Genomic DNA, 12,182 nt, shown 5'->3' on the forward strand with positions numbered 1-12,182 from the left:
AGAATCACTCAGACCGGAAGGCGTGGGAAACCCCACCATAACATCTTTAACGGATTCAGAAAGACCCTTTCTGAAAATTGCCGCCAAAGCATCATCATTCCATTTAGTCACAGACCATTTTCTAAATTTCTGACAAAACAATTCTGCCGCCTCTTGACTCTGAGACAGGGCCAACAAGGTTTTCTCCACTTGATCCACAGAATTAGGTTCATCATATAATAAACCTAAAGCCTGAAAAAAGGAATCTACATTAAGCAAGGCCGGATTCCCAGATTCCAGGGAAAATGCCCAATCCTGTGGATCACCATGCAGCAGGGAGATGACAATTTTAACCTGCTGAATGGAATCACCGGAGGATCGCGGTCTCAAAGCAAAAAACAATTTACATTTATTTTTAAACCCCCAAAATTTGGACCTATCACCAAAAAACAAATCAGGAGTAGGAATCTTCAGTAGGGTTGAGCGACTTTCATTTTTTTACGGTCGAGTCGGGTTTTGTGAAACCCGACTTTGTCCAGAGTCGAGTCGAGTGCAGTCGGCCGATTATCGGTAAAAGTCGGGGATCGACCGAAACACGAAACCCAATGCAAGTCAATGGGGAAGCATAGTCGGCAGTGAGTGGAGGCCAGGAAAACACCTACAGTGCCCATTTTAATGGCAAAAACATCCATTCTTGTTTCTGAAGCTTGTCAATCTTAATTAACTTTATAATAACAGTTGGGCATTGGAAATTGGGGTCATTTGGCAAAAGTTGTGGGGGGTAGGGCTGGTTCAAGGTTTTAGTGGGCACAGGAAACGTGGACTACGTCACGGCGGTGGAGCAGTGAGAGGTAAGTATGTCAAGTTTGCAAGTGCTGTGATCCTAAGCAAGCAGGGGGGCCCACTCGTTGGCATTGGCACTGGCACAGGGCCCCTCAAAGTACAGCGGTGTGTTTGCACGGCGGGGCGCCTCCCAGCGGCAGCGACACTTTTGCGTACTCTGAGGGGCCCTGTGCCAGTGACGTCGCCAACAAGTATGCCCCCCCCACCTGATGAAGGAACCTGCACTTTCATCTGCACCTTCCTCTTTGTCCCTGTGTAAGGTGGTATAACATGCGGGAAGGGGAACCTTACTTTCAGCAGGGTCAGATTCTGGCTGTGTAGAGTGCAAGGGGAATGTAGTGGTCTAGGTCAATGTACCAGCAGATTCATCTAACAGTGGCTGGGGAATGGGCAGGATGAGGAGGAAACAGATATAGGGCCAAAGAATAAAGTAGGCTAAATGCAGTTCAAAATTGGTAACAGGACTAATCAGGCGGCATTGCTTTGTTGAGTGGAGTAGCAAACCCAGGAGCAGCAGACACTGTTTTAAGGGCCCAAACACACTAATAGGCCAAATGCAGTTTAATATTTGCTACTGTAGGCCAAAAGCCAGAAGGTAGAAGCTCAGCTTTATTCAGCTGAGGACAACACCAGGCAGGGGCAGACACCGTTAGTAGGCGGGAACCACCAATTTTTTTAAAAACAGCAGTTAATCAGAGCCAGAAGGTAGAAGCTCAGCTTTATTCAGTTGAGGACAACACCAGGCAGGGGTAGACACCGTTATTAGGCCGTAAACCACCAATTTTTTTAAAAACAGCAGTTAATCAGAGCCAGAAGGTAGAAGCTCAGCTTTATTCATTTGAGGACAACACCAGGCAGGGGCAGACACCGTTAGTAGGCGGGAACCACCAATTTTTTTAAAAACAGCAGTTAATCAGATCCAGAAGGTAGAAGCTCAGCTTTATTCAGTTGAGGACAACACCAGGCAGGGGCAGACACCGTTAGTAGGCCGTAAACCACCAATTTTTTTAAAAACAGCAGTTAATCAGAGCCAGAAGGTAGAAGCTCAGCTTTATTCAGTTGAGCACAACACCAGGCAGGGGCAGACACCGTTAGTAGGCGGGAACCACCAATTTTTTTAAAAACAGCAGTTAATCAGAGCCAGAAGGTAGAAGCTCAGCTTTATTCAGTTGAGGACAACACCAGGCAGGGGCAGACACCGTTAGTAGGCCGGAAACCACCAATTTTTTTTAAAAACAGCAGTTAATCAGAGCCAGAAGGTAGAAGCTCAGCTTTATTCAGTTGAGGACAACACCAGGCAGGGGCAGACACCGTTAGTAGGCCGGAAACCACCAATTTTTTAAAAAACAGCAGTTAATCAGAGACAGAAGGTAGAAGCTCAGCTTTATTCAGTTGAGGACAACACCAGGCAGGGGCAGACACCGTTAGTAGGCCGGAAACCACCAATTTTTTTAAAAACAGCAGTTAATCAGAGCCAGAAGGTAGAAGCTCAGCTTTATTCAGTTGAGGACAACACCAGGCAGGGGCAGACACCGTTAGTAGGCGGGAACCACCAATTTTTTTAAAAACAGCAGTTAATCAGAGCCAGAAGGTAGAAGCTCAGCTTTATTCAGTTGAGGACAAACACCAGGGAGCAGCAAACAGAGGTATTAGGCCCCATCCAGCAATTAAAAAAAAAAAAAAAAGAAAAAAAAAAGCTTAATCAGAGCCAGAAGGTAGAAGCTCAGCTTTATTCAGTTGAGGACAACACCAGGCAGGGGCAGACACCGTTAGTAGGCCGGAAACCACCAATTTTTTTAAAAACAGCAGTTAATCAGAGCCAGAAGGTAGAAGCTCAGCTTTATTCAGTTGAGGACAAACACCAGGGAGCAGCAAACAGAGGTATTAGGCCCCATCCAGCAAATAAAAAAAAAAAAAAAAAAAAAGCTTAATCAGAGCCAGAAGGTAGAAGCTCAGCTTTATTCAGTTGAGGACAACACCAGGCAGGGGCAGACACCGTTAGTAGGCCGGAAACCACCAATTTTTTTAAAAACAGCAGTTAATCAGAGCCAGAAGGTAGAAGCTCAGCTTTATTCAGTTGAGGACAACACCAGGCAGGGGCAGACACCGTTAGTAGGCGGGAACCACCAATTTTTTTTAAAAACAGCAGTTAATCAGAGCCAGAAGGTAGAAGCTCAGCTTTATTCAGTTGAGGACAACTTGAATTAGGGACTGCAGACAGACTTACCAGGCTGTCCCCTGTGTGGACCATGCATGCAATACATTAACCCATTGCGCCACAAAGGACACATAACCTTCGGTGGCCATGCCTTCCGCTCCATGTGTCTGTTGTCAGGTGTACCTTTGGACTCACAGATTGACAGAATGAAAGGACAATGTGGTCTTTAACATGCTGGTGGAGGGGTGGGATGGCTTTTCTCGCAAAAGAATTGTCAACTGGGTAGCTCATAGCGTGGTACAGCGTAGTCCATCATGGCTTTATTAATATTAAATAAAATAAAACAATAGGCTCTATGCACTGTAAAATAGGTTCCAGGGGTACACGGGCAGCAGTGGTCTGGTGAGTGGAGGCCTAGTGGAAGGAGGGACCGCAGACAGGCTTCGAAGGCCTAACACAATAAAATGGGCTGGCTGTAGGCACTTTATAATTGGTTACAGGGGTACACGGGCAGCAGTGGTCTGGTCAGTGGAGGCCTAGTGGAAGGAGGGACAGCAGACAGGCTTCGAAGGCCTAACACAATAAAATGGGCTGGCTGTAGGCACTGTAAAATAGGTTCCAGGGGTACACGGGCAGCAGTGGTTTGGTGAGTGGAGGCCTAGTGGAAGGAGGGACCGCAGACAGGCTTCGAAGGCCTAACACAATAAAATGGGCTGGCTGTAGGCACTTTATAATTGGTTACAGGGGTACACGGGCAGCATTGGTCTGGTCAGTGGAGGCCTAGTGGAAGGAGGGACAGCAGACAGGCTTCGAAGGCCTAACACAATAAAATGGGCTGGCTGTAGGCACTGTAAAATAGGTTCCAGGGGTACACGGGCAGCAGTGGTCTGGTGAGTGAAGGCCTAGTGGAAGGAGGGACCGCAGACAGGCTTCGAAGGCCTAACACAATAAAATGGGCTGGCTGTAGGCACTTTATAATTGGTTACAGGGGTACACGGGCAGCAGTGGTCTGGTCAGTGGAGGCCTAGTGGAAGGAGGGACAGCAGACAGGCTTCGAAGGCCTAACACAATAAAATGGGCTGGCCTTAGGCACTGTAAAATAGGTTCCAGGGGTACACGGGCAGCAGTGGTCTGGTGAGTGGAGGCCTAGTGGAAGGAGGGACCGCAGACAGGCTTCGAAGGCCTAACACAATAAAATGGGCTGGCTGTAGGCACTTTATAATTGGTTACAGGGGTACACGGGCAGCAGTGGTCTGGTCAGTGGAGGCCTAGTGGAAGGAGGGACAGCAGACAGGCTTCGAAGGCCTAACACAATAAAATGGGCTGGCTGTAGGCACTGTAAAATAGGTTCCAGGGGTACACGGGCAGCAGTGGTCTGGTGATTGGAGGCCTAGTGGAAGGAGGGACCGCAGACAGGCTTCGAAGGCCTAACACAATAAAATGGGCTGGCTGTAGGCACTGTATAATTGGTTACAGGGGTACACGGGCAGCAGTGGTCTGGTCAGTGGAGGCCTAGTGGAAGGAGGGACAGCAGACAGGCTTCGAAGGCCTAACACAATAAAATGGGCTGGCTGTAGGCACTGTAAAATAGGTTCCAGGGGTACACGGGCAGCAGTGGTCTGGTGAGTGGAGGCCTAGTGGAAGGAGGGACCGCAGACAGGCTTCGAAGGCCTAACACAATAAAATGGGCTGGCTGTAGGCACTTTATAATTGGTTACAGGGGTACACGGGCAGCAGTGGTCTGGTCAGTGGAGGCCGATTGTAATGAGTGTCTGCCAGTTAGTAGTCAAAAACAAAAAATAAATGTGAATGTCTCGCATTAAAACAAAACAAAAACACTAAAGGGTGCAATCATTAGGTTCAGGGGTGGGATCCTCTGCGTTGTTTCAGACCTACTAATTTAGCGCAAAGTATTTACTGTGGTAAATAGAGGACACTGCCCCTGACTATGTTAAGTACCATCATACATGTCAACACAATGGTATTGTCAGTGGCAGGTATGGAAGGATGTCAGCGCATAGACTAAACATTGGTGGAAGTGTGAGAGATAACTGTGGAAGTGGTAGAGCAATGTTTGACCTGGGGGTGGGTGAACTCTCTTGTGGCAGGCGGTACAGGCCCAGGGCCCCTCATGTTACAACAGTGTGTCTGACGTTGGGTGCGCACCACCACCGCCAGAGACACTTTATTGTACTATGAGGGACCCAGTAGCAATGCCGTCGACCAAAAGCGAGCACACCCACCTCTTCAGACAAACAGCAGTCTCACGGGTGCTTGCGCCAAGTCGCGATACCACGGCCCCGTGTGGGGAGTTTGGCCATTTAGGGAGGTGTAAACATGTCGTATGCTGGACAATCAGCTGCAGCAAATTAGACATTAGAAAAGTAATTCACAGTAGTCCACAGGCAAGAGCTTTTCATAGGAAAGCTAGGTGTCGGCCAGGCAAGGTGGGGCAAAAGATTTCGAAATCCAGTTGTGGTTCATTTTAATGAATGTAAGATCATCAACATTTTGGGTAGCCAGACGAGTCCTTTTTTCGGTTAATATTGAACCTGCAGCACTGAATACTCTTTCTGATAGGACACTTGCTGCCGGGCAAGCAAGCTCCTGCAATGCATATTCTGCCAATTCTGGCCAGGTGTCTAATTTTGATGCCCAGTAATCAAATGGGAATGACGGTTGAGGGAGAACATCGATAAGGGATGAAAAATAGTTAGTAACCATACTGGACAAATGTTGTCTCCTGTCACTTTCAATTGATGCAGCAGTACCTGTCCTGTCTGCGGTCATAGAAAAATCACTCCACAACCTGGTCAGAAAACCCCTCTGTCCAACGCCACTTCTGATGTGTGCACCCCTAACACTTCTAGTCTGCTGCCCCCTGGAGCTCGTGTGAGAACGATCACGTGCGCTGTGTGCTGGGAATGCCTGAAGCAAACGGTCAACAAGAGTTGATTGTTTGGTTGCTAATATTAGTTCCAAGTTCTCATGTGGCATTATATTTTGCAATTTGCCTTTATAGCATGGATCAAGGAGGCAGGCCAACCAGTAATCGTCAACGTTCATCATTTTCGTAATGCGTGTGTCCCTTTTTAGGATACGTAAGGCATAATCCGCCATGTGGGCCAAAGTTCCAGTTGTCAAATCTCCGGTTGTGATTGGTTGAGGGGCAGTTTCAGGCAAATCTACGTCACTTGTGTCCCTCAAAAAACCAGAACCCGGCCTTGCCACGCAACCAATTTCCAGTGCCCCCGGGAAAGCTTCCGCATTAAAAATATACTCATCCCCATCATCCTCCTCGTCCTCCACCTCCTCTTCGCCCGCTACCTCGTCCTGTATGTTAGCAACTGGATAAAAATTAACCTTTATTAGGTATTCTAAAAGCCCAACATGGCACATTTAAAATATACAAGACAAAAGACTAAAGTGCTTTGTGCCCAATTACCTTACCAAAGAAAAAAGGGGGGAAACCACACAACAATTAAGAAACAAACAACACTAACAGTGTTGAATTAGCTCCCAATCTGTATTCTATAATCGTGGCCAATATTTTAAAAGCAATCTGCCACCATGCCCGAAATAAATACAGGAGTTATTGCAGTGTGCTGGAATTTCTCAACGGATCACACTTTATATTTTTTGTTGTCCACCTACCAACACACTATGTATGCAATCATCAACCTCCTAATTTAACTAAATGGCCTCTCTATCATAGTGATACATTATCTTGTCATGAAAGACACACCAAATTACCAATAATATTTGTATATACTAGAGAGTGCCAAGTATCCAGATTGGAGCTTTAGTGTGCATTGGCAGTATCAATACCCAACCTATAGCGTTGCCACATCCTCATAATTACTCATCTATAAATCTGTGGGATACATATATTTCTCATTTACTTCTATGAGTGTTCCCAGATGGGTTAATTTTTGTGGCAACCTAAAGGGTTAGTGTGGATGAGATGAAAACCATGCTAGGAAGTATGCGTTTTACTGGATATATTATTCCCATATATATGGGTGGATCTCACCGCATTTTCATCCTCTCCAGCTTTTCATCTATCGCCATCCACCTCGTGTTCAGCCCTGGTGTCTGGGTATCCTGTTCTAGAAGGCGTCTCCCGACGCGTTTCTTCTTTATAGAGTCATCAGGGGAGAATGCTGCTGCCATTGCGGCTCTCCCACCTTTCTGTGGTATTTATAAATTCAGCTCGGTGCCGCGCCGTATAAGCCCCGCCTCCTGGCGTGTGACGCGCTTCCTGAGCTTCCTCCCATGTTGCTAAGCAATCTGCAACACTCCCCTGCTATCCTGGACGCTTAGTATCTACATATAGCGGCGCTTGCGCACCACTCTATCCAGATCCGACGTAGAGTCTGAAACAGATTCATACATGGCAATCAAAATGTAGGGACATAAATACATGTGTTCATGCTATTTGAGTCCAATATAGTGCCTATAAATACGGCGCACCTATTATATATCTTAGCTACTGCGCTCTACTTATTTAATTATCACTATAATAACAGGAAGAATATCATAGTTTAAAAAAACAAAAATGTTTTTCTTTTCAAACCTGTTCACCAATTGGCATGATTCAAAACATTCTCAGCATATTTTAACACTCATCTCTATGTAGTGGGGCGGGGGGAAAGGGCCTCCCTGAATATCCTCAAATATTTTTCAATATCTCTATCGGTCTTAAAAAGATGGACAGGTAATATATCCTCAAATATTTTTCATTATCTCTACCGGTCTTAAAAAGATGGACAGGTAAAGACAAGAGGGACTTACCACCATCTTTCTAACCCCATGTAGGTGTACTTAAATGGACTCTATTCAATAAAAAATAAGAAAAAATATGGAAATATAGAGATATCTATAAAGGACAGAGTTCATGTATACGGGACACCACCGACAAAGAAATAGAAAGACGTGGGAAAATGTGACCCTATGAATGCCCTATTATGTATCTAAACTCCTCTCCCTACCTATCGCGGAGGTTGGCACCCTAGAAGAGCCCTGCGCAAATGGCGCCCCCACTCAACGTAGGCTATCCCAATCTATCCATCCCTATAAACCCTCATATCTCCATAGGACAGAAATGAATGTAGAATGATATTGTTTTGGCATTCTATTAGGTAAATTCTATGCTGTAGCAAAAAAATAGAATAATTCCGTACTAACTACAGAGGGTCCTGAATGGATAACCACTGCCTCTCTTGGGGATTAGCACCCTAAATCTTTCGTATTTGGCATCCCCACTCAAAGGAAGACTGACCATAAACTAAACTCTACTTGATTTAGCTTTTATGGGGTGTGAGACACATTGTTTTTACAAGAAACAGCTGTATGATTGCATTTCATTCAATCCTGATGGTTGTACTGTTCTCAAAGTGAAAATCCATCTTGTCTCTTTCTGAAGTATTAGCTTATCCCAATCACCCCCTCTCTGCGGAGGCGCTATCCTGTCGATACCCACAAAATTGATTTTACTCAGGTTACCCTGATGGAAAGAATTCATGTGAGTTGCCACTGGGGTCTCTCTCTTTTTTATAATGTCCCGAAGGTGCTCACCAACCCTCTTTCGAAATTCTCTTTTTGTTTTCCCCACATACTCTAGGCCACATTCACAAGTGGCCTTATACACGACCCCTTTAGTGCGACAATTAATAAAGTGCCGAATTAAGTATGTGGTACCCGTAACATTACTTGAAAAGTTCTTTGAGGGTCTGATTGAGGGACAACTTTTACAGTTTCCACATCTATAACAGCCTTTTATCTGATTTGTTGTTAGGCTGTATTTATTACCAGGATCAAAATGGCTGTGGACCAATCTGTCACGGAGGGATTTTCCCTTCTTGTACGTAATCTGAGGCACAGGAGGGACACATTTGGATATGTCTCTGTCCATCTGCAATATTGGCCAATGTTTTTGGAGGATTTCTCTTATATCGTTAGCTCCATTAGAATATCTTGTAATGAAGCGTATGAAGCTCTCTTCCTCCACCTTTGGTTTAGACATTAATAAATCTTTTCTCTCTTTTTTTCAGGGACTCTTTGTAGGCTCTATTTAATACTTGTTCTGGGTATCCCCTTTCTAGGAACCGATCTTTCAGATCTTTTGCTTGTTCTTTGAAAATATTGTGGCTGGGGACGGGGTAGTAACAAAAAATCTCCGGTAAAAAGCAGTTTTTTAGACCTCAGTTACCCCCTCAGGAATCGCCAGAATCCTCCGGTATAAATAAACAAGTCATGAATTTGTCATCAAGACCACTATCAGAGATCGAATTATCCTTATTGAGCAGGGGCCTTTCCTTTGTACCCAGTTCTGATATGGATATTTTCGAAGTGGTCAAGGATGTTAACCTATTTGTAAGGCGTCTTAGATGGAAAAAGTATTTTTTGAGAGAGGACAGAAAACAATGCGCTGATTTAGGTATTGCAGAGGATTTATTACAGGATGTCCGGTTATTGTTTCATCTAGGAGATATGGATCCTAATATGGAGGGGCAGGGTCCTTTTACTAAATTAAAAAATAAGAGCTCAAAAATGCCGCCACCTACGGGAGATTTGAGTTCAATTGACATTTTTTTGAATTTGGTCACAGAAGATCTGTTAAATGTATCAGAAACAAAAAGGCAAAGATCATATAATCTATCTAAGGTTGAAATGGACTGTTTGTGTAAACTAGAAAAAGATACAAACATCACCATAAAGCCCTCTGATAAAGGGGGCAATGTGGTAGTAATGGACACTGAAAAATATCAGAGGTTGTGTCTTTCATTACTTGAAAAGAAGGATGAGTATAAAGTATTACCACATAACCCCCTGAAACAATTTGAGATGGAACTAAAAAACATCATAGATGAGGCTTTTAGGGATGGTATAGTGAGTAGAGATGAGAGGGACTATTTATTACCAAAGCATCCGGTAACCCCCACTTTTTATTGCCTCCCAAAAGTACACAAAGGCACAAATCCCTTGAAAGGGCGTCCAATTGTCTCAGGTAACAACAGCCTGACTGAAAAACTTGGTACCTATATTGATAAGATCCTTAAACCGTTTGTGGAAGGTTTGAGTTCGTATGTACGGGACACCACTGACCTTTTACTTAAGTTGGAAGATATTTGTCTTGATCCTGATATGATTTTAGGAAGTATCGATGTGGAGGCGTTGTACTCGTCGATCCCACATGAAAAGGGCTTGATGGCGGTGGACCATTATCTGGGCACGAGAGGTACACAGTATGAGAGACATAATAATTTTGTCACCAAAGCTTTGGAATTCTGCTTGACCCGGAATGTTTTTCTATTTGACCGGAAGTACTTCCACCAGCTCAGGGGCACTGCGATGGGTAGCCCCTGTGCGCCCTCGTATGCAAACCTGCTCCTGGGCTGGTGGGAGGAAAAGGTGGTTTTCAATGACATTATGACCCATCCTGAGGAGAGGATAATTTTGTGGCTACGTTATATGGACGATGTTTTCGTAATTTGGAAAGGAGATGCCAATGAATTTGGGAATTTTGTTGAAGGCCTAAACATCAATGATCTAGGCCTGCGGTTTACATACGAGGCCAGCAACACTAGTCTGACGTTTTTGGACATTCGCATTGAAAAACATCTTAAAGGCGAATTGATTACAAGAACACACAGAAAAGACACAGCCACTAATTCTCTCCTCAGGTGGGAAAGTAACCACCCTGTTCCTCTAAAAAGAGGCATCCCAAAGGGACAATACTTTAGGGTAAGGAGGAACTGTTCAAACATGAATATGTTCAAAGAACAAGCAAAAGATCTGAAAGATCGGTTCCTAGAAAGGGGATACCCAGAACAAGTATTAAATAGAGCCTACAAAGAGTCCCTGAAAAAAGAGAGAAAAGATTTATTAATGTCTAAACCAAAGGTGGAGGAAGAGAGCTTCATACGCTTCATTACAAGATATTCTAATGGAGCTAACGATATAAGAGAAATCCTCCAAAAACATTGGCCAGTATTGCAGATGGACAGAGACATATCCAAATGTGTCCCTCCTGTGCCTCAGATTACGTACAAGAAGGGAAAATCCCTCCGTGACAGATTGGTCCACAGCCATTTTGATCCTGGTAATAAATACAGCCTAACAACAAATCAGATAAAAGGCTGTTATAGATGTGGAAACTGTAAAAGTTGCCCCTCTATCAGACCCTCAAAGAACTTTTCAAGTAATGTTACGGGTACCACATACTTAATTCGGCACTTTATTAATTGTCGCACTAAAGGGGTCGTGTATAAGGCCACTTGTGAATGTGGCCTAGAGTATGTGGGGAAAACAAAAAGAGAATTTCGAAAGAGGGTTGGTGAGCACCTTCGGGACATTATAAAAAAGAGAGAGACCCCAGTGGCAACTCACATGAATTCTTTCCATCAGGGTAACCTGAGTAAAATCAATTTTGTGGGTATCGACAGGATAGCGCCTCCGCAGAGAGGGGGTGATTGGGATAAGCTAATACTTCAGAAAGAGACAAGATGGATTTTCACTTTGAGAACAGTACAACCATCAGGATTGAATGAAATGCAATCATACAGCTGTTTCTTGTAAAAACAATGTGTCTCACACCCCATAAAAGCTAAATCAAGTAGAGTTTAGTTTATGGTCAGTCTTCCTTTGAGTGGGGATGCCAAATACGAAAGATTTAGGGTGCTAATCCCCAAGAGAGGCAGTGGTTATCCATTCAGGACCCTCTGTAGTTAGTACGGAATTATTCTATTTTTTTGCTACAGCATAGAATTTACCTAATAGAATGCCAAAACAATATCATTCTACATTCATTTCTGTCCTATGGAGATATGAGGGTTTATAGGGATGGATAGATTGGGATAGCCTACGTTGAGTGGGGGCGCCATTTGCGCAGGGCTCTTCTAGGGTGCCAACCTCCGCGATAGGTAGGGAGAGGAGTTTAGATACATAATAGGGCATTCATAGGGTCACATTTTCCCACGTCTTTCTATTTCTTTGTCGGTGGTGTCCCGTATACATGAACTCTGTCCTTTATAGATATCTCTATATTTCCATATTTTTTCTTATTTTTTATTGAGTAGGGTCCATTTAAGTACACCTACATGGGGTTAGAAAGATGGTGGTAAGTCCCTCTTGTCTTTACCTGTCCATCTTTTTAAGACCGGTAGAGATAATGAAAAATATTTGAGGATATATTACCTGT

General features: G+C 44.2%; 1 long non-coding RNA gene across 1 annotated transcript; it reads left to right on the forward strand.

The window, feature by feature from the left end:
• The first annotated feature begins 2,194 nt into the window (after positions 1 to 2,194).
• On the forward strand, positions 2,195 to 2,525 carry LOC143818052 (uncharacterized). Its single transcript, XR_013224284.1, has 2 exons — positions 2,195 to 2,303; positions 2,414 to 2,525. It is a non-coding gene; the product is annotated as an uncharacterized LOC143818052 (long non-coding RNA).
• The last annotated feature ends 9,657 nt before the right edge of the window (positions 2,526 to 12,182 follow it).

This window comes from Ranitomeya variabilis, chromosome 3 (genome assembly GCF_051348905.1).
Source record: "Ranitomeya variabilis isolate aRanVar5 chromosome 3, aRanVar5.hap1, whole genome shotgun sequence".
Taxonomy (NCBI): Eukaryota; Metazoa; Chordata; class Amphibia; order Anura; family Dendrobatidae; genus Ranitomeya; species Ranitomeya variabilis.